Consider the following 24,701-nt stretch of genomic DNA (forward strand, 5'->3'; position numbering starts at 1 on the left):
AGGGGTATGAAATATATATTTTTCCTCATACTTTCTCTGGAAAAAAGAATCACTTTATTTATTTATTTTTTTTTTTAAAGATTTTATTTATTTATTTGACAGAGAGAAATCACAAGCAGGCAGAGAGGCAGGCAGAGAGAGAGGAGGAAGCAGGCTCCCTGCTGAGCAGAGAGCCCGATGCGGGCCTCGATCCCAGGACCCTGAGATCATGACCTGAGCCGAAGGCAGCGGCCTAACCCACTGAGCCACCCAGGCGCCCAAAGAATCACTTTAAAAGGTAATTTTTTTTAACTTTTTAAAAAGATTATATTTATTCATTTGACAGACAGAGAGAGACAGCGAGAGAGGGAACAGAGGCAGGGGAGCAGGAGGAGAAACAGGCTTCCTGCCGAGCAGGGAGCCCAATGCAGGGCTAGATACAGGGCTTGATCCCAGGGTCCTGTGCGAAGGCAGATGAGTAACGACTGAGCCACCCAGGCACCCCTAAAAGGTAAATTTTATAAGTAGATAGCTTGCAGGAAAAAAAAAAAAATAGTAGAAAAGCCGTGAAACATTTGAATACTCAACTCTGTTTTTTAATTAACAAATTTCAAAGTGCAAATAATAACAAAGTTCTATTTTGTATTGACTATATAGTTGCAAATTTAAAAGCTTAATAATGCTCCTGCTTGTGAGAATTTAGAGAGCGGTATCCCCATGTTGCTGCAGAACCTAATGAAACATTTTATAGGATAATCTGGCAATTTTACTGTTAGTAATTTATTCAATGTATATATTTCCATTTGTATTTATAAATATATACACAATGTTGTTTGTTTTTCTGTTTCCAGTAGTAACAAAAATATCAAAATAATGCGTGGAAGAAAGGTATGTTTTTGTAGCACACCCTACAATGAAAAACAATGCAGCTTCCATTTCTATAGATGCTCATGTGGAAAAATCTCTAAGATCTATTTATATAGCCCACATCGGGCTCCCTGCTCTCCTGCTCCCCTGCTTGTGCTCCCTCTCACACTGTGTCTCTGTCGAATAAATAAATAAAATCTTAAACAAAAAATAGATACAAAAAGTCACAGAATGAAATTAATACTCAAAACCAAGGGAATATAAAAACCAGTTAAATATCCTTAATGACAACTTCAGCTTTAGGTCAAACCTCTGCCTTTTCAATTGTATCAACAGGGCCAGTCTCATTCACTTCCTTTTTGTTGCAGACAGTTGTATAGTCCACATGATTTTAAGCATCAAGAGCGCCCTGAGAGTGATGTAGTTATTACTTGCCAGATGGCCTGAATAATGTCTTCCTCATAGGTAATTATTCACTAAGTAATGAGTAATAAATAAACTGATATATCAACAGCATTACATTGAATTTAATGAAACAAACAAACAAACAAACAAACAAACAAAAAACCAACCACAAATGTATCCATCCTGTAGACATAAGAATATTAAGACAAATTTTGACCCAGAAAAATGCATTTTTAATTCATTAATACAGAGTGAAGAGTCTTTCTCTTAACAAGTAAAACCTGGACTAATTTCAATTTCTTCATTAGACAGTATTGCATCTTATTTATCTTATATGAACAACATCAAAATGGTCTGAGATAAGCACTTAGAGTTTATTTGCTTCTTTAAATCATATTTTTCAAATTTGGTTATGATATCAAATACCCACAATATTGATGAAATATATAGTGTTTCTCACCCAGCACAAAACTATTGAGAAATTTTGATCATAGGAAACATTACATTTCTTTGAAGAGTTTCATTCACACCTAATTATGAGAAAATAAGAGTTTTCTACAGATCCTTTGAGAAATGTTTAAAAGGAAGATTTCAGTTACTATACCACTCTTTTCTGTATTCCTAGCCCCACCTTAAAATAAAACTAGGGCACATATATCCTATAATAACTTCATGAAAAATCATTATCTAAAACTCTTATTTTTGTGAAATGAATGTCCTGCTCTTGAGCCTGTCTGCAGGAGAAACACTGTAAAAATGCATCTCTAGACAAGAAATAACATGATAATAGTGGACAAGATGGAAAAGTAAGATAAAGAAACAACACATCTCTGTCTTCTGATAGATTGTATGGGGAAAAAATTGAGAAGGAAAAAACGTGGACTTATTTGGACAACTGAGATGGTTATTATTTTCAACAATGTGTATCACATATTAGTCAAGTGTCAGAAAATAAATTCATTTTTACTATGCTATAATAAAGCAGCGTAGAACTTAATAATATATAATATGAAGTAGACTAATATGTGATAATAATATATAATAGGGTTTGTTTGGCATAATTATATTTCCTTCTTTATGCTTTTAGTATAGCACACTTTAGGGTATTTTTATATTAAAAAAAGACATAGAATGCAGAGTCTCTCAATATACATACTTTCTAGTGATTATATTTAAGTCACCCAAATATAGTCATTGTCTTTGGCAAAACCTATTTTTTACAAGATGTCAGTCCCACTGAAGAATGAGCCACTGAATTTAAGAAATAGAATGGCTCATCCTTGTTCTACATTTTCTTTTGTGTAAGGTTGTCTATTTTCTCAAGCGTAGGGGTATCTATTTCCTTAAATGCAGGGAATTTTTTTTATGGCACCAAAGCAAAATAAAGATTTTCATTCATTTTTCCCAGGATAACACAAGTGCTATGACACAAAAGAATCATGAACACTAACTCAGTATACAGTCACTTGCCAAAATGTCTGAAATTCAAATTATATAATAAAGAAATAAAAATATTGCACATGATTTATGTTATCACAAAGGTTAATGCCCTCTTCTTTGTTTAAAAACAGTTATAAATGGTTATATCTATCTTCTTTACCTTGTAATATTTTACACATATATACACATGCACATATGTTTTTATACATATATATCCATATGTGTGTATATATATATTTATGAGAGAGAGAGGAAAGGAAGGACGAATGAAGGAAGGAAGGAAATGAGAGAGAAAGACTGTACGTGGCCTACATTAAATTGAAAACCTAGACCAGAATGAAAGATAAGACTCCAATAACACTGAAAAGACACAGAGAATTGAATCTGTTATAAATGATTTATGCTCTAGGATCATGAGGTTAAAAAGGCAAAAGCTTTAATGCTCACTTAAGCGAGAATGTCAAGTCACTGGTCTAGATAAAGAATTTGACAGTAATAAGATTTTAAAAGTGGATATTTTCTGGTAGCATTGTCTGCCATAATAAATAGAGGTCATAAAGCTTTGGTCTAAACATATTCAGGGGGATTAATACTGCAAGCAGATCATTTGTCTGAACTTTGAGAGTGTACTTACAGGCCAATTTAATAAATGGATAATGACATAAAGACTGTTTGTGAGTCTCAGGGAAACATATGCCTCTTCTGAGATTTTTATTTTTTTTACTTCACTATAATTCTAATGGATAATTTTTTATTGCAAATTTGAACAAAGCTACTGTTTTTAGAGTAAAAAATATATAAATCACTTCTATTAACTACAACAACAGAAATGTCAGCACCACCACCATTTATTCCTGCATGCCCTAAAAGGTGCTTAGAAAAGTGAACCGTATAATGGAAATGGATTTCTTTTAAAGAAAGATAACTTCGAATTTGAGGGAATCACTTATTTACAAAATTGATTAATCTTGTAGGAGTGCACCTTTACAGAGATTGGTTGTCTATTGTATCTGACATGTAATCCTCTTCATGTAAGCAACTTATCAACTTAAAATACAAGTTTGTTTCAAGGGATGTAGGTTAATGATCAATCAAAATTATTTGGTTCTACCTGAAACATATCATGTAAATATCTGACATCCATTTAGTATAAAGACAAAATTGAAGCTTCCCTTTGAGTCCTAATACTAATGTTCAACAGAAATATCAGGATGGAATATAAATAATAAATCAACCATTTATAACTATGGTTGTTCTCAACTTAGTTTAATCCAAAAAACTTAGATGACTTTAACACCTTCACTGCATATAAGCATATAATTATCCAATACATTAGCATATAACTTTCTTTAAATTAATTGCACAGAAATTTTTAAATGTTGAAAAGCGTGTGCTTGGTAGTGGTTCATGGATGAGCCTATAATTGTATTTCCATTAAACACTCACGGGCAGGAGAGATACAGTTCTTAGAACTTATATGCCTCTGTGTGTATATAAAATTATAGGAAATTTGAAATTTGCATGATGCATGAAGAAAATAATATCATCCCTAACAAAATCGAGAAATAAATTATACAAAGATTTTAACACATCCCATATTCCTAAGAATTCCTTATGTGTAATTTCTCTTCTTAAAAAACAGCATATATCATCATTTTGCCATTTTAATCGCTGCAAAACGTTGCCATTTTACTGTATCACTATTTAATTAAATTCTCCACTATTTATTTATTTATTTATTTGACAGAGAGAGAGAGAGAGAGAGAGAGAGATCATAAGTAGAGAGGCAGGCAGAGGGATGGGGCGGGGAGGCGGGGGTGGGGGGCAGGGAAGCAGGCCCTCTGCTGAGCAGAGAGCCCAATACAGGGGTTGATCCCAGGACCCTGAGATCATGATCTGAGCCAAAGGCAGGGGGTTAACGCACTGAGCCACCCAGGCGCCCCATCCGGTTTTATAGACCAGACAATTGAGTCAAAGCTGTTGCTAATTGCTAAGACAAAGCTTAGTTAACAGTTGAGACAGGATTTCAACCTATGCGATCTCTCTGGAGCCCATGCTCTTAACCACTACCTAGTAATGTCACCAAAATCACCTGATGTGAAGACCTTTTACTTTTAGAATTTCCCTGGATGTTATTAAAACTGATGCTGGTAAAGGTACTGTTCCCTAAGAGAGCTTTGAAAATACTGCTGCCTCCTTTTCTTCAATCCCTAGTGTCCAGCAATCATTCGAATTTTGTACTTCCTTGCGGATTATATCCCTCTCTGTCTTTCAAATACATATTAAAATCTTGTCATTGTTACCAATGTTCTGAAATTTTATTAATATAACTCTGGATGTGAAAGAGATATTTTGAATGCATATAAATCTCCTTTTGCTTATTTAGTGATGGCATCCATTGATAATTCTTACTTGAATTAATTATTGCAAGGATGATAAGAAAGGGGTGATTTTCTATTCTTAAAATTCCTGTTATATTAAAGAGTGAGCATCCAGTAAGAAAGAGCTCTTACTTTACATGTGTGTATGGATTATTAATATTACCAATGTGGCTTTACGGATTCTTTTTTTAATATCATGATGCAAAGCTATTGCTATCATTTAAATATCCTAAATTTGGCCAGTGGAGATTGTCTTGGACTCTTTTGGGTTTTCTTTCTCTTGTTATTTTGTTTTTGTTTTGTTTTAGCAGTTACTTTATAGAAAATGGATTTTTAGGCTCTACCCCAACCCCAGAATCAATGACTTCCCCAAGGTGTCCTAGATTGCCTTGTATTTAAATGGAAAATTGTATTTAGAAATCAATATGTGGGTACTAGGCTTCTTCACTGGTACTGAAATGTTATCACTCATAGGCATTGCTTCAGACAAACACTGAACAAGTTACAGATAAATTATAGAATATTCTGAGATTTGCTTCAAAATAATACAATTGAGAAGAGGAAGTTGGAAGAGTTTAACACAAAGTCGTCATAATCACTGAACCTAGTTGATGGATACCTGAGGCTCATTATACTATTTTACTTACTTTTGTGTGTGTTTGAAACATTCCTTAATAAAATCATTTGAAATCAACAACCCCAGCAACAAAATGCAAACTCCAAAAACAAAAACCAAATTTCCCAGTATTAATGGTCCTTCATCTGAAAATCTACTCAAATGGATGTGTGAGTATTTGGCATTCAGTCATAAGGCCTAAACCAAGCAAGATTCCCTTGTAATTAAAAGCAATTTAACTTCTCATAACTCATTTTCATATATCAAAATTTTATTTCCTATTCCTAAAATTCTTCTCCATGAGTCAACACTAATTATAGTAAATTGTGTTTAATGCTTTGGATTTTTTTGTCCATAGCTTAAATTGGTCTGAAATCTGGATCTTATATAAAACTTCCCTAAACGGATCACAAAAAGTCCTCTTCTTTCCCATCTAGGTTTGAGAACTGTTTCCCGCCACCGAGCCACTCTGCTCTTTAGCACTGCACACTTCTTCACTTCTGTGATAACCAAGATAAAAATTATGGTGCCCTCAAGCACCAGGCATCATACTCCTTCTCGGTGTCTCCCTGTCTTAGGACTACAGTGTCTCACATCCACCAAACTGTCTCTATGATAAAAGAAAAGACACTATTCCCTTAACTCTGTATATACTTATTAGCAGGAAAGCATTCTAATTAGTTCAGCCTTTGTTAAACATCCAGGACTTTTGTTGATGTCAAGAAACTATGTCTGGCTACTCCCTGAAGAACCAAATTATTCTGAGTTGCTAAAAGAAAAAAAAAAATTGCGTTTCAGAAAAATGGGGTAGAAAAAGTACTAGGAATATCCAAAACAAGATATATGCTCTCTTATTCTTTTCAAGTCTCAATGTCTTATGGGTCAATTTATATGCCTAATTAACTTTCTAAAATCTCTATTTTATTAAAAAAATTACAAATGCTTTATATTTTACTTAATTGTATTCTCCATTAATGGATAGTTGGTTCTTAAATTCTATGATCATGTTCGAGTTAAAAAAAAAAAATCATTGGAAATTTAAAATCAAGAACTATAAAGCCTAGAATTTTTCAACTGATTTAAGATTTCAGTTATTTTCATCATCATATTAAATAATGATTGCTGGGAAATGTCAATTAGATAATAGATTCTTGACAAACATATTAATGTAGGTTTTCTCAATGCAGTCATAAAAAGAGAAAATAAACATTTGTTGCACTGAGAGTTCATTTGTTAATGCTTTTTCTTCGTGAAACAGGAAAATGGTATCGGGCTATGGTTGAGACACATTTGCAAGCAATAGCAGAAGTCCACTAGCAGTTGGCTGGGGGATGCCCAAACACGTATCTTTTTTCCTGATACACACTACACAACCATTACATTTGTTGCCTAATTGAGGAAAATTTAAAAAAATCACTGAATGTAACTAAGAATATCGTGCAATTTAATGAGCATGGAAATAAGTAAGGCTACAACAGAATACAGTTTTGAGGTCTTTTAGGCTTTATAGGTTGTGATAATGTCTATCATAATTCCGAGGCCTGTATTTTCATACTCTGTTCTGTTAAATATTTTTTCACTGGGTTATTGAAAGGCAAAATTCCTCTGAATCCATTTTTTTAAAATATTTTCCGGAAATTAAATTAAACACAAATACTACATTGTGTAATCACAAGAAAGAAAACTCCATAACTCAAAAGGTCCAAGAACTTAACATCAAAATGCAGTTAACACTTGTCTACATAAGCTCAGCTCTGGTTTAACTAAGATTACATTTCTCTCTCTCTCTCTCTTTTTTTTTTTTTTTTTTTTGTAATTTTTTGTGTCTTTGTTACTTTAATTGCTGAAAAGTAAAAGGTATTAGAAGTATCTCTTTATGTTATTATAATTTTTTTCTTTGACTATCTTTCCTGTGTATTACACATGGCTCTCCATTACTTTATACCATGGTCCATAAAGAAACAGGCTGTGTATGAAACAACATCTTGATAAAAAAGAAATCAGCCACTCATGGCATATCCCTAAGCATCTGGTTTGGGAAAATAGAACACAGCGTCTAAGCATCTCGACACATCTGTATGAAACACAGTGGAGCTGGTTCATTTGTTTGTTTCCTTTTAACAGTTTAGAAAATGAAAGCTGATGCATTTGAGGCTTACAATAAGGAGAGCAAATATTCTGAAGGCTTTCATATGCAAAATATTTTAATTGCTGAAGGACTTGGAATAAATCTTGGCTCACTTGCATTAACATTTCTCTTCTTGAGACTTCTACTTCATTTTCGACAAAGTTTGTCTTATTAGTACTTTGTCAAATTTCTCACTTTTTTCTTCTGATCTCCTGAACAGTAGACAAAAAAAAAAAAAAAAAAAAAAAAAAAGCGCTCACACTGAAATTGAATTTCATAATTAGTATTCAAGCAATAGCAATGTTCTTAGAAATTTTACATAATAACTGATAAATCAGCAAACCAAATCTATTCCGTTTTAAAGCATCAGGCTTTTGAAATTTTTAGGAAATTGTAGTGACAAAAACCTGAAGAGATGTTAGATTTAACTGAGGCAACATTTCTCCTAGAAAAAAAAAATTATCATTACAAAGGCATCAATTGCTATAAATTCAAATGCTGGTGATTTCTAGTATGTGTGTTCACCTTCTATTCAAGAGTTGAAATAAAATAACTTTTCCAGTCTTGTTCACAATTAGATGAGGCCCTTGACCTATTTCTGACTGATACAGGGTAAGCTGAAATAATGTATACAATACAAGAGCCTGGATCATTAAAAAAAAAAAAAAAAAAAAGAAAGAAAGAAAAAAATTACAGGTTGGTTCTGTCTCTATCTTCTCCATCTCTCAGTTGAGGGAGAGGTACTGGCAGATTCTGGGGCTCCAAGGAATGACAAAGCCACAAGATGCAAAGACCACAGACCGGGGGATTCCTTGCCTATTACCGAGTGAGAAATAAATGAATTTATTAAACTTCATTTGATTTGAGGGTTTGAAAACAATTATCTTATTCTGATTCATCTTCAGCACTATCTTGTCTATTTTTGGCCATTTAAATCTCCATATTTCCTTTTTGGAATCAGCTAGTAAATTGCCATGTACTCACACACTCACAGGCAGGAATATACACACAGAAAATGCCTGCTAGGATTAGAACTGCAATTGTATTGAGTCATTTATAGGTTAATTTGAAAATAATTTACAACTCCATGACATTAATGCTTCCAACCCAAGGCCATAATGTATCCCTTTATTAAATTCTACTTATGCTTGTACAATATTGCATTATAGTTTTCTATGCAGATGTCTTATACATTCTCTCATGAGATATGTTCCTAGGCATTTTAAAATTTTGATATTTCTAAATAATATTTTTTGAAATTTTAAATTCTTGTTGCTCATTGCTAACATACAGAAAAATAATAGTTTTATTTTTAATTTTTTGAAGTCTATCACACACAAAGTGCACTAATGTTAAATGTACCGCTTGTTGAAATATTGAGTAGGTATATATTTAATGCAACCAACACAGACATCAAGATAAAGAACTTTTCTAGAACCCAGTAAGTTCCCCCATGTACCTTAATAGTAAATCAATATTCTGTGACCCTATTTTAATTTCTGCCACCTTATATTATGTATATATATATTTTACATTCATATAAATGGAATCATACAGTATGCACTCTTTTTGTTCCCGGTTTCTTGGGCTCTTTATAAGGTCTGGAGATTTACCCATTTGGTCGCATGCTCCTTTCCACTGCTAGATCGATTACATGCGTATACCTCAACGAGCGTATCATTCACATGTAAATGAACAATTAGGTTTCTCCAATATTTGTCTATTAGAGAAAAAACACTCTTAACAAATCTGTATAGGTTCCGGCTTTAGATAGGATCCTAGGAAGATCCTAATTCTTCACTCTCACAGACTCCCTGAATCTACAGCCCTGTATGTGATGATTTTCTCTGAAAACTGGCTCAGCCCAGCCGGCAAATAAGAGGGATCCCACAGGGAAGCGGGTAGGAAAGGCCAAGCCAATCTTGCCATAAACCCCACCCCAACCTTGTGACTCACAGTAGGAAGGGAATCCACAAACTGGGAATCTGCCTGAGCAGGGTTTAGACCCTACATCCCGGACTCCATTTTCCAAGTCTCTACCTGAGAGACAAGACCCGAAAGCTGAAGACCAGTCGTGTATGCGCAGCTCCTGTGGACAGTGGCAAACTGAGGCACGGCTGTTGAAAGGCCTTGTTCTAAGACCTACCTGCCCCCCCCCCGTCGAGAAGCCCTTTGAAAAGTGTCCAGACTTGACAGGAAAATGCCTCAAGCTCACAGATACAGAGAACAGACCGGTGTTTGCCAAAGGCAGGGGTGGGGCTGGGCTAAGTGGGTGAAGGTAGCCAAGAAGTTTCCTTCCAGTTACAAGCTTTGCAAGTCATAGGATGTACAGCTTGGTGACAACAGTTAATGATGCTGTCCTGCAGACTGAAAGTCGCTATTGAGAGTGAACAGTAGAGTTCCCGTCATAAGAAAAAAGGTCTGTAAATCTACGTGGTGACAGATGTTACCAAGACGAGGAGTCATCATTTTGCCACGGATACAAGTATCTAATCACTATGTGGTACACCTGAACCTCATGTAGGCCAACTATTCCCCAAGGAGAAAGTTAAAGTTTTAAAAAATAATAAAGAAATTCTGTACATATCTTTAAAATCTCATAAGCACTCTTTACCTCAGGCAGATACCTCAGAAGGAAATTCCTGCGTCATAGGAGATGCTTGTGTTCGGCTTCGAGAACACTGCAAAACAGCTTTCAGCAGTATGTAAGCCACTATTTTCTTTGAGCAGCCATGCAAGCGAGTTTCCGTGGCTCTACCTCCCTGTTTACGTTGGGTATGGGACGGTTCTTCTGAAAAAATTCACTTTAGCCATTCCAGTGGGTGTTACACAAATTTACTGTGGATTTAACTTGCATTTTCTTGTTTAAGGAGGCTGAGCACATGAGTACATGTCTAGGGACATTTGGATATTTTCCTTCATAAAGTCTCAGTTCAAATCTTGGTACATATTCTATTGATTTTTAGAAGTTCTTTGTGTATATTGCAGACTGGAATTCACCTTTTATTCTCCCATTGATGTGTGCTGATGAGCAGAAATTATTGATTTTAATAAAGTCCAATTCATAAATTTTTCTTTTTATGATTAACTCCTTGTGTTATTTTAAAGAAATATTTTTCTACCTTGTAGTCATGAAGACGGTCTCGTGTTTTCTTCTAGGAGATTTATTGTTTTACCCTTCACATATATGCGTATGATTCATCTTGAGTTAATTTTTGTGTAGTGTTAGGTAGGGTTTTCCACATGAGGATGTAAACTGACATGGTGTCATTTTTCAAAAGCCATCCTCTTCCCGCTAGATTACACTGGTGGCCTTATCTTGAACCAAGTGACCACATGTGTGTGAGTTTAAATGGGCTCTTTTCTATTGTTGTCATTGTCTATCCTTGTAAATTTCTTGCCATTACCATACCCTCTTACTTAGTGTAATATTATGGAAAATCAGAGTTCTTATTCTTCATGTTTTCAACTTATTTTTCTTTAAGGTAATCTTGGCTATTTTACATCCTAGCATTTCGATAAAATTTTAAAATCATCTTGTAATTTTTCACAAAATTCTGGATTCTTAACAAAATGATACTGTTATTTCTTAAATGTTATATTTATATTTATGTTATATATTTATGTTAAATGCTATATTTATATTTATGTCTTATTTTTAAAAGTAAAGGCTTGCTTTATATTGATTTCATATATTCTGTGATCTTGCTAAATTTACTTATTATCTCTATAGTTTATCAATTTTTCAATTTTATTCATATATAATTTATATGTATATTACATATTTATAGTTTATAAATTTTTGTTTATTTCTACTTGCAAATATATTTTAGCACAGGGACTTTTTTCCTTTCAATTATTACAGCTTTTTTTGATTGAGGGAACTTATTATACCAGATAGGATCCCTGATAGAAAGTGGCTCAGTCATTAAGCGTCTGCCCTCAGCTCAGGTCATGGTCCCAAAGCCCTGGAATGGAGCCCCGAGACACCAGGCTCCCTGCTCAGCGAGAAGCCTGCCTCTCCCTCCACCACTCCCCCTGCTTGTGTTCCCTTTCTCACTCTCTCTCTCTCCCTGTCAAATAAATAAATAAAATCTTTAAAAAAATTTTACTATTATATATCATTTGCTGTAAATTTTTTGTAAATACCCATGATCAGAATGAAAAATTTACCACACTTCTATATTTGCTAAGATTTTTAAAAAAAAAATCATAAATAGATCTGTTTTGTCAATATTTCTATATAAATTAAAGAGATCATGTGATTTATTCTGATATGATATTAACTAATATTAATTAAATTTTGAATAGTAAATGAACTTGTATAATTGGAATAAAGCTCATTTGATCATTATAAAGTATCCATTTTACACATCACTGATTTGCTAATATTTTATTTAGGGGTTTCTCATCTACAGTGATGATAGAAAGTCCTTTAATTTTACTTTTCGCAATATTGGGTTATGTTATCAAGATTAAGCTGGGCTTATGGCATAGTTTAAAATGTTTCTTCTTTTTGTGTTATTTGAAATTTTTGAGTAAGCTTGATATTACTACTCCCATATTTGAAAGAATTTGCTTGGGAAGGCAACTGAGTTGGAGATTTTCCCATTAGGTAAGTTTTTATTACTGATTAAGTTTATTTATTAGATACAAAGCTACTGAAACTTCTTATTCACTCTTTGATGTTTTGTTAAATTGATTTTAGGTCATTGAATCTGTTTTCAGGTTTATTAGGTATTATGTGCTGACAATACATTATTTTTTTTTCTTTTTGAAAAATATCCATAGTATCTATATTGATGGTTCTTCTTTTAATTTCTAGCATCACAGGTAATTTGTTGTCTCTCAGTCTCTCTCTCACATTTTTTAGTGATTAGATTAGATTATACTATGCTAGACATAGTGTTCACGTATGGCTTATCGATTTCATTAATCTTTCCAAAGAAGTAACACAGTTTGGCCAAATTTCATTGTTCTTTTTAAACCTATTGATTCTGCTCTTTATTTTATTTCTTCTATTTTCTCTGAGTGTAGTATAGTGTTCCTTATGTAGATTCTTGAGGTCAATGCTTATATAATGAGTTATAGCCTGTTTTTCTAATACGTTAATTCAATACTAAATTCTGTATTCCAGAAGTGTTGATATGTCATATTTTCATTTGTATACAATTCAAAATATTTCCTATTTCCACTATAATATTATTATGCCAAATTAGTTATTTAGAAATATAATGCTCGATTTTCAGATATTTGGAGATTTTCTTATCTTTCATAAATTCCTATCGACCTAGGTTCCACTATGGTCAGAAAAAATTATTTGTATGAATGCATTCTTTAAAACTCTTTGATACTTGCTTCATAGCCCAAGATATTTTTATTTTAGTAATTGCTCAATATATACTTGATAAGCATGTGGTTTTTTTCTTTCTAGACATTACTGTCCACATAGGGAAATAAGAGCAGTTTTTCTCTCTGTTGTCTGAAATATTCTGTATATTTGCTAATATTTGATTATTTTATCAATGCCTGAGAAAGATTAATTAAAACCTCCATATGTGATCACGAATTTGTTCATCTGTTTTTGAATTATGTCAGCTTTCAATTAAATATTCCGAATCCATATTATTAGATGCATAAATATTTAGGGTTACTGTCTTCCTTTTTAATTGCAATCTCCAGTCTAGACTATATTAACTGTTGGTCTTAGATAAATTCTTAATCATCTCATAATTTTTATCTTTTTAAAGCTAACACAATAAAATAAAATTATGTTAATTTTGTATATGCAGTTTTTATCATTTAAAAACACTTTTATTAACTTTTTAATCAGGATAAGTATACTCTTTTTTTTTTCTTTTTTTTTTTTTTTCAATGTATTTATTTGACAGAGATCACAAGCAGGCAGGTAGAGAGAGAGAGAGGAGGAAGCAGGCTCCCCACTGAGCAGGGAGCCTAATGTGGGACTCGATCCCAGGACCCTGAGATCATGACCCGAGCCGAAGGTAGAGGCTTTAACCCACTGGGCCACCCAGGCGCCCCATGGATAAGTACTCTTTAATCCCCGTTTCCTATTTCACCCATCACCCCACAGACCTCCCCCCTTATAGCTATCAGTTTGTTCACCATAGTTCAGTATCTGATTCTTCGTTTCTCTCTCTTTTCCTTTCGCTCATTTATTTCTTAAATCCCATATATGAGTGAAATCATATAGTATTTGTCTTTCTATGACTGACTTATTTCACTTAGCTTTATATTCTCTAACTCCACCCATGTTGTTGTAAATGGAAAAATTTCATTCTTTTTATGGCTGAATAATATTCCATATAATGTGCTCTGTTATTTACACTTCAAAACTAAACAGTCATGACATTATTTTAATATTTTCCTATTTTATGAACACTTTCCCTAGTTCATGATATGTTTATATTCAATTATTCTACATTCAAATTCTATTCTCTTTCACTCCTCTATGCTGAATTTTTAGTCTAAAAAAATAAATTGATGGCTAACATCAGTGTTTTTCTCCATCTTAATTATTTATGTTTATACCTGTGGCATTCTAACAGCTTTAAATACAGTCCTCATCTGGGTCTTAATAAAAGCATTGCTCAAGGTAGCAATGATGTTTGAATAAAAGCATGATCAGACTATAATTATTCTTATTTGTTGTGATAAAAAATCAAGTCATACTGAAAAATTTAATATTTAAGAGGGAGGCTTATTTTGTTTCATCTTGTTTTTGATTAGTTGGTTGGTTTAGCAAAGAGATTAAAAATCATGTAAAAACTCTTACTTTAAAATGAGGCTGATGTTATTGTAAGTTTGAAAATTGATTTGCTGACGAAACTTAATCATGTGTCATGTTGGTTGACTCTTGCTGATTGTTAAGCTTTATGGGTCATCAACATTAAGGCTTATTCTACTGAAGAACTTTTCCTATTGAATAATATGTGTTATAGACTAAATTGTTCCCCCCAGTCATATGTTGAAGTTCTAAAGGCCAATGTAACTGTATTTAGAGGTAGGGTCCCTGAGGGCGTAATTAAGGTTAAATCGGGTCATAAGGGCAGCAGCCTACTCCAACAGGACTGAAGAAGAGGAAAAAACACCAGACACTTCCTTCTTTCTGTCACAGGTACATGGAGAAAAAAACAATGTGAAAGCCCAGTGAGAAAGAGGACATCTGGCAGCCAAGGAGACAGGCCAAATCTGTTGTGATCTTGGATTTCCAGCTTCCAGAACTGTGACAAATAAATTTCTGTTGTTCAAGCCACTCAATCTGTGGTAACTTATGACAATGACAATGGGTGTTAGTAAAGAATTGAGAAGGCAGGTACAAAGAAAAGAACATGTCCCCTCACTTTTGCACACACAATTTTATATAGACCTTAAAAATATATTTCCTTGTCCTGAAAAGATTATTGAGTTAGAAAATAGTAATTTTCATTGTTCAGGCTATTTTATTTTGTAGTATTGGGGTGGGGTTGACAGGAAGAAAAAATTACTAAATCATTATCTTATATTTTAATAGTCTATTATTTTCAGATACATCTTTGTTTTCAATAATGGCTTGTAAGCTAAAGTTTATTACCTACAAACTTAAGAAGTCACTGGTTTCAAAAAAATGTGTTTTAGTAAAGTGAATCATATTTGTAGTATTACTACTAACATTTTCAGAAATACAGAAAGTATATTACATGCACTGCTAGAAGCACCTACTGCCTTTATATTTGCTATGAAATATTTCTAAAGGACTTTCAGTGATTATTCCCATTTTTTACAGTATGACTCATCAATTGGCAATGTTCCACTGTTGTTTGCTACAAGCAAATTTGGTAGCAGATGGGTTTTCTGCACTGCATAACTGCTAGAGTTTTTAGTTTTATTTTTATACAATGGTATCAAGTTAATTCATGTACTATCATCAAGCTTGAATTTTGCTTCTCTTATATCCACTATTCAAAATTTTTCTAATTTTGTCTTTTGAGAGTTTGAAGCTATGGCAAGGAAGTTTTGGAATCTGGAATTTAGAATGGGAAATTAGAATTCACCTGTGAAAAGTTTTCTACATCCAAAGGTCAGGGAAAATCTTATCTCAAACATTACATCTTTGAATCCCTGTCCAGAAGGTAGTCTTATGATGCTTTTCAGTGGACAACGAAGTTTCTTCTTCATGTTCTGAAATATTGTGTTTCCATGAAACAGTGAACAGCCTAAAAGCTCTTGAATCATAGATTTTACACTCTTGTATAAATCAGTTAGCAATCAAAGTCATTACTGACTAATCCCATGTACACAAGTGAAAAATAAAGTATTTAAATCATTGTTCCAAGAGGCCTTTATTCAAATTCTGCTTCAGCATCATGAAACTCCTTTAAAACTGACCATACATTTAAAGACTCATTTTCTTGTTTTCTTGAAGAAGAAATGAAGATCGAAAGAAACAGTGACTATCTACTATGGTTATTGAATAAGTCGAGTAACTATGTTCCCCTTTTGTAAAAACATATTGTTTACATTATTCCAATAAACAGAGCATGAAATGTGCAAAAAGTTCCCATGAAAACTTTCTGCTTCAGCAGGTTTCTGGCTTGCTATTTAATTCTTGTGCTAAAGAACTGCTTACAATAAAGTTAGAGAGTAAGGACTGGTTATCATTATTTCCCATTATGTCTACCTTAAGATTGGTTACCATAAAAAAGGGGTATATTGCTTTCCTCTTTTGAAGCAGATGACAAAATTGGAGTAAATAGGTTAAGGTATCCAATTACCATAGATACAGGAAAAGGATTAAAGTATGTAATAGAAGGCAGAAAACAGTATATTAATATCTTCATGCAATACAGTATTATTTTGGTTAAAGAGTAGAAGAGCAGCATAATAATCCTTTGACTAATATCTAGGTAGTTTGGTGTGCTGAATTCTCTACTGTATTACTTTAAACATAAAGAAGAGAAAAAGACTAACAAAAATTAGATTTAACCTAAAGAAAGGGTGCTTTCTTTATTTAAAGATATACATATTTTAAAAACACATATATATTTTAGTATATATGTACATGTCATTATGTGTATGTGTATACATAGAGGTTGCTTTCAGCTAAGATCTTGGAGGAAAAGGAATATGAATTAGAGTTGTAGCTGGTCATACAGTACAAGTGAGAAGACTGTTGTAAATAAATCACATTTTGGAGTCATTTGTTATGACTAGCATAATCTAGTCAGTCTTGACAACTATACCATATTATAAATTATTGATGCTATTAAGCAAGAATTCCATATTTTAAACCTACCATGATTAGCGACTTCTCAAAAATTTGACTTCTCTAAGTCCCAAAGAACCCATATTTTCATACTATTATAACTTCATAATATTGGAATTGATCAGTAGTTTTGGAAAGGATGTAGGGCTAAGTGCCAGTCTAGAGTCATGCTGGTCATAAGACATTTCATATACTGGCCATCTAAGACAGAGGTTATTTTTCTTACAGACTACCTTCATCTTTACTATGAAAAAAATAACAAACTAAGTATTATTTTAATTCTGGAATCTCAGTTTGGATATTAGATATTTTATCATCTTTAGTTTCTTTCCTTTTTATCATCTTTAGTTTCTAATATATCACCATCTGCTTTTTGTGTTATACATTTTATGTGTACGTAGTGCATGTATCCTAATAGGGCATGTTGCCACTTACTTCACAGTTCTAGTCCCCTTAACGTTGTTTCCAATTATTTCTAACATTAATGTATCTTTTTTTTTTGCAAAAATATGACAAAGACCAAATAATCTCCAATATTCAAGTCCTCTCATTCATACTGTCCTTCAGTGTCTCTTCCAAGGCTTCTGATAACTAAAAACTCACCTGCTACCCATTGGACTCTGCCTCATAGCTTAGACACTTGAACCTAAATGTGGATGAGGCATTGTTGTGGTCAATTAGCCACAGACACACTCTATTCTTTTTCGTTGGGTTGACCCTCTGAACACTGAGAAACTATTATGTGAGTCGGTCTTAAATTAAACATTAGAGATATAGCCATAACTTAATGAGAGTTTGCTATATACCTGACATTTAGCAATCTTTGTAATACATTATCTTATTTAATACTCATTTAATAATTGTTTTAGACACTATCAATGTGTCATATTATATATGAGGGAAATATGGCCCCCAAATAGTAAATAACATGCTCTAAGTCATGAAAAACAGAAATGGAGGAGACAAGTTTAAAGTTGCTTTTGATTTAGAACCTGGACTCTTGATCGTTAATTTATGGTACTTTTCTCATAGTACTCACTGTATGTTTTCACCAGAGCACATTCTTTCTCAATAAGCAACCAGTTTCTCATCCCAACAGAGTCTTGGTTAGAGACCCAACCATTTTTTCTCACATACTGAGATATTTCTGAATCCCAGTAGTTGACAGAGTGTAAGCTTAAAAAACATAAATTATAACTAAAACTTGTGTAGAATTTAGAGAGGCTCTTGAAGAATTGGAAATATTCCATGTTTCAATGAACTCAGGCCTCCTGGTTGATTTAAGAATATATTAATAGGGCCAAATCTATTCAGTGAATTTTGGTGATAAATGGTTTTAACACACCAGGTTAGGCAGCTTAAAAGTATTCCTTCTTTTCCCTAGAATTTTACATATTCTTAAACTCCCTGTCAGCAGAACACAATGAAAAACAAAACATATTTTATACCCAGTAACTTGACATAATGAAGAATTACAAACTATTCCATCCCATTCCTTTTGAATCTATATTTTAAATGTTTAAAATACATGACTAAAACTGAATAAATATACCTACATATTTCCTAAAATGAAGATAAAAAAATATGAAAATAAGCTATAATGATACAATGTAGAATGTCACGTAATATACGCATGTCCATATTTATATTATTTAGTTAATGAGGTTGCATCTAACCACAATATTTTATAAAATGCTTTCTAAAAGCATTTTTATTGTGAAATACGACAGAGAAAACTGCATAAAATATAAATCATTATGAAGTGGATTTGTCTATAATTTTCAAATAGGTTAAAAAAGAAAGTATTTCAGAAGGCTTCACGTGACACTTCCTGATCATAACCTCCTTTATCCTCCAAGCAGCAGTCACTTATCCTACATGGTAACATTTACCCCATTAGTTTTTCCTTTTTTCATTGTGTGCTAGTACCCACACAAAGTTTGGATTTTGTTTAAATGGAATCAAAATACATATATTCTATTGTGTCTTTCTCTTAACAACATGTCCTTAACATTTTTCCAGGTTTTTGTTTGTTTACACAATTCTTTTACTTTCACTACTGTATACTTCATAATATTAATAGCTCATGATTTGTTGATAACACTCAATGGACATTTGTCTTATTTACAGATTTTATGTGTTACAAACAATGCTTTCATCAGCTCTGTGCATTTTTTGTTTGGTGGGGTTTTTTTGTTTTGTTTTGTTTTGTTTTGTTTTGAGGGAGAGAGAGTGTAGGTGAGTGCAGGAGCATGAGCGGGTGGGGAGTGAGGGCAGAGGGAAAGGCAGAGAGAGAGAATCTTAAGCAGGTCCCACACCCAGTGCAAAGCCCAATGCAAAGGGGATCGATTTCAATGCACTGAGATCATGACCTGAGCTGAAATCAAGAGTAAGATGCTTAACCAACTGAGCCACCCAAGGTACCCCAACCCTGTGCATGTGTTTGGATACACATAAACTTCCATTTCTGTGGAATATACACCTAAGCATGGGATTGTTGAATCATAGGTTGTTTCTCTTTTGCTCTATTAGATATTGTCCAATCTTCTCCCAATGCGGTTGTTCTGATTATATATTGCATTGTATAAGAGTTCCAGTTGCTCCATATTTCCCCAACATCTGCTCAGATTTTATAACTTCTTCAGGCCTGGTGGATACATTATAGTATCTCGCTGTGGTTTTAACTGCACTTACCTAATTCCTAACCTAGTGGATCAGCACTGACATTTTTGGCATCCTATCAAAGATTGTGGAGACAACAGGGTGCATCTGCACTATAGAGTAATCACAAATGGAAAATAACCAGAAATGTATCCTCATTCCAACCATAAAATTAGTACCTGAATTGTGCTGTGTGATATAGGTGTATACTGATACAGTTTGTGCCAATTTTTTTTTAATACAAACTGAAGAAAAAGGAAAGATGGTAGCATCACTGTATTTTCATACAAGTATTAGGGTGTCTGACAGCACGATATAAACAGGAAAAAATAATTCCAAATGACAAATGGTAAATAGACAGATAAAATAGACAGATAACATAGACAGATAAAATAGACAGATAAAAGAAAAAAGGATAAGGAAAGGAAAGAAAAGAAAAGAAAAGAAAAAAGAAAAAAGAAGAAAGGAGACAACTCCCCTTTGGAAAGTGGAGTTTAATACTCTTGAGTATGAGGTGGACTTGTTTCCAAAACACTGTACGGAAAATGCAAAAGAAGGTAACTTTACAATCAAGAATGTGGCAAACAATTTAAATTATTAAAATTAATACCATCAGTGACAGATCATGTTGCTATTATATCCTCCACAATAGGATACAATGAGAAATATCAACTCTGTGGCATTCTTTACAAAAGTCATAACCTCAGTCTAATCATGATAAAACATCAGACAAACCCAAAATTAAGGACATTACTTTTTTAAGATTTTATTTACTTACTTAAAAGAGAGAGAGGGAGAGAGAGAGAGCGGCGTGCAAAAGCACTCTGGAGTGGGGAGGAAGGGCAGATGGGGAGGGAGAAGCAGACTCCTCACTGAACAGGAAGAGTGCCAGGCTCAATCCATGACCCTGAGATCATGACCTGAGCCAAAGGTAGACGCTTAACTGACTGAGCCATCCAGGCACCCCAAGGACATTCTTAAAAATACCTGCCCAGTACTTGCCAAAGCTGGAAGGTCTTCAAAAACAAGAACAGTCTGAGGAACTGTCACAGATCAGAGGAGGATAAAGAAGACATAACTACATGCAATGTGGTAGCCTGGACTGGACCCGAGAACCGGAGGAGGACATGAGTAGAAAAACTGGTAGAATTGGAATAGAGTTTGTAGTTTAGTTAACATACGATATTAGTGTTAATTTCTTAATTTTGACAAATATACTATGGTCCCAAAAGATGTTAACATTAGGGGAAGGCAGTGAAAGTTATATAGGAATTTTTGCACTATCTTTCTAAGTATTCTATAAATTGAAAATTATCTCACAAGTAAGTTTATTTAAAAAGTTTAAAGCTAACTACTATTATGATAGGTGATGAAATAAGTTCTAAAGTCCGTAACTGAAGTCGCACATAGCAAAAGCTGTGGGTGCCTTCAGAGCATATTGAGCTAACACTTGAGAGAAGTATATGAGTTTCGGTTAATCTATGGCTCGGAGGAGATAGAACATTATATTAAATTCCCTAGGGCTCTACATTAAGATCTATGATCACAAAGTACCTTGTGCTCTGGGCCTGTGTCTGACAACTTAACATCACTTCAATAGGCATGGCTCCCCCTGATAGCTTTTGTATCCCTGTCATAGCTAAGAGGGAAAAAATCTTCCATGTCAGTAAAATTATTGAATAAGACCCAGCAGGAAAGGATGTAGGGTCTGAATCATCTGCAGTGGATTCAATGACATAGACCTCAGCAGTACTAAAGAAGCTCAGAGTCCACGTGTTTCCACAGAAATATTCCCAATTCTGATGTTGGCAGGATAACTACAGAAGAAAAGTGGATGGAGGGTGAGTCTGCTGGAGAGGAAGATACCTAAGGAGCTTTTAATTGTTTGCTTTGACTCTGGTTCGGTAATTCAAAGACAGAATGATATCTCTGAAGAATTCTGAAACAGAGGTTTCCAGGGGCCTCCCCAGGCTGAAAATCTCAAAGAAAAGAAAAACAACAACAACATAGGGATGTTTTAGGAATCCGTATGTACAATTTTGCTACCGGCATGAATTAGATAAGCAAAAGCCAGTCAGATGTAACTACCTGGTGCTCAGAAAAACCTTGGCCTCAGTCAAGAAACACTGGCAAAATGACCAGGACAATATCAAAGCCATGACATTGATGAATAGCAACCGCAAAGTCATCCCAGTCCTACACGGGGGAGAAAAATGTGCTCCTGAAGTAGACAGCACAACACTTTGGGAGCAGGAACATTCTCAATAGTTACAGGATGCATAAGAATGCCCATTTTTTGCAATATGTCAGAGGAAGGAAAAACAGTCTCTAGTGTTTTGACACTAAGAACTGCCTCAGAGGACCCCAGGAAATACCAGAGTGAGCTACATGGTGCCTTTCAACAAATAAGAGCATATATTAAACAAATCAGTGACATCAGCTCTCTTTGTTCCCTTGGGACAGCAGAGCCAGGATATAAGCAGAGAAAGGAGTGAACACGCCCACATCAGGTCCTCCTGCAACGTGGCATCTCAGGGGCACTCCGCGGAGAAGCGCGGGCTAGTGCAAGGGTGGTTCTGTGAACTCTAAGGACTAGGCAACAGGGCAAGGGGGGCATGACCCATATGGGGACACACTGCTTCTCTTTTGGATGTTAGAGAGCTGAAGACTCCAATGGTGGGATATATTTCAGAGAATTAAGAGGTTTAGCTGGGAAAGTCAGCCGAGGAATGATCCGGGTAGGTCTCAAATCTTAGATATTGCCTGAGACACAAAGAAAAATGCCAGCTTTGGGGCTCTGCGGAAATGACAGCTGAAGTCTCCAGACTCAAGATGAATTGCGTCTGGAGGCTAATGTTTGAGAGAGCCACTAATGAAGTGGAAAAAAATCTCTGGGTGGATGGTCAGCACCCCACAGGGTATGCTGTAAAATTCATACTGGGATGGCCCTTGATGAGTCAGAAATGGTGTCATACAAACTCCCAGCCAGTGAATACCGTGGAAGAGTCTCTAGGAATTTGCCCAGAACAATCAGTGGGTCCCAGAAAATGACTGTCCATTTCTCTACCATCTGGAAGTAGATACACTTTTGAGGCTAAAGATATTTCTAAGGAACTATAAACATTTTTTCTGAGGAATTCTGGTTTTGCTTCAGTGAAGAAGAAAGATTAGAGCACGTCTGACATCGTGAACTGTATGGTTCCTACCAGTGCCTCATGAAATACAAATCGGCAAACTATGTTTATACACTGAGTTTTTAAAAAAATTTTCTTCAAATGTCTCATGAGACAGATACATATTTTCATGGGGCAGATAGTGTGACGACTCTCACTTTATTAACGTCTCCATCTTTGATTGAAAGCATTGGTGTTCTCCAAGTATTAGCTGAGATTACTTTATTCCAGAAAATGGAGACCTAGTCCCCCGCCTAGAGTTCTACATGAGGCTGCCTGGCAGTTGACAGATTTTAGAACAGTTTGCTGAAAAGAGATGTGGTTCTTTGGAGAATTTTTTTTTTTTTTTCTCTTCTTGATGAAAGACAGACTTTTAAGGTTCTTTTTCTTAAATTCATGCCATTTTGAACATTTGTATGCAAGGTATGGATACAATGTTTGGAGAATCTTACAAATACGATGAGAAAGGCAAGAAAATCCACAAGATATCAACGGCATCTGTCTTAGTCTATTTGGGCTGCTATAACAGAAATATCATAAATTGAGTGACTTAAAAACAACAGAGAATTCCTCATAGTTTTGGAGACTGGGAATTCAAAGAGTAAGGCACTGGCAAATTTAGGGTCTGGTGAGAATCTGTTTCCTGGTTCATAGATGGCCATATTCTCATTGTGTCCTCACACAGCAGATAGGGTGACGGAGCATTTGGGGTCCATTTATTTTAATTTTAATTAATTTACTTTTTAGAGAGGGGGGATGGAAAGAGTCAGAAAAAGAAGGAGACAGAGAATCTTAAGCAGGCTTCACACCCAGAACACAGCCTGACACAGGCCTTGATCTCATAATCCCGAGATCGTGATCTGAGCTGAAATCAAGACTCAGAGACTTAACTCACAGTCACCCGGGCAGCCCGTGGGGTCTCTTTTATAAGAGCATAATTCCTCATCACTATCCAAAGGCCCTACCTCCAAGTATCATCACATTGGGAAAAAGGTTTCAACATATAAATTTTGAGGGGGATAAGATTATCTGGTTTATAGCGTCATTACTGATGAAGAACCACTGAACCAATTTTGCATGTTAGGAAATTCTAATCTCCAAACTTTATCAAAAAAGGAAAAGTAAACCCATTTCCTTAAGCCTCTTTTCATTAGGTATTGTTATTTGCAGCTGAAAATATCTAGATAGATGATAGATAGATGTATGATAGACATATAGAATGAGCAAAGCTATCCATGAAATTTTCAAAAGCTATTTTAATGTAGCCTGAGTTTTCTCAATTCTAATTAGCCCAAAGACACATATAGGATCCATTTTCTTAATAATTCATATTTTATAGTACTTGATATTCTGCCATCGTAGTAGAACTAAATCTTTACACATAACTGAATGCGCTTACATACACACAGACATTGCCCAACAACATGATTCTGACAGTCTCAAGATGGTCTTATCAAGTGATTGTTAACTAAGTCCAGTGTGAATCACTCTGAGCAAAATTACAATTTAATTTGACATTCATCTCCGTTCAGGTATTCTCTGATTAGTACTATGTCCAAGGACTTCAGACCACTTGTAATATTAAAGATGTCAGATGCTTTACTGCAAGAAAATAAACAATTCCTTTTTGTAATACATGTACTTCTCTGCAAAAGACGCAAAACAGTGCTCTTATAACCCCAAAGTATCCATAAACTATTTTGTTACTGGTCTTGGGGTTTTAGATGCCTTGAATTAGTCTAAGATACTGTGCGCTCACCAAGCTCCACTCCTCTTTGCCTTCCTT

Source organism: Mustela nigripes, chromosome 3 (assembly GCF_022355385.1).
Source record: "Mustela nigripes isolate SB6536 chromosome 3, MUSNIG.SB6536, whole genome shotgun sequence".
In the NCBI taxonomy this organism is placed as follows: domain Eukaryota; kingdom Metazoa; phylum Chordata; class Mammalia; order Carnivora; family Mustelidae; genus Mustela; species Mustela nigripes.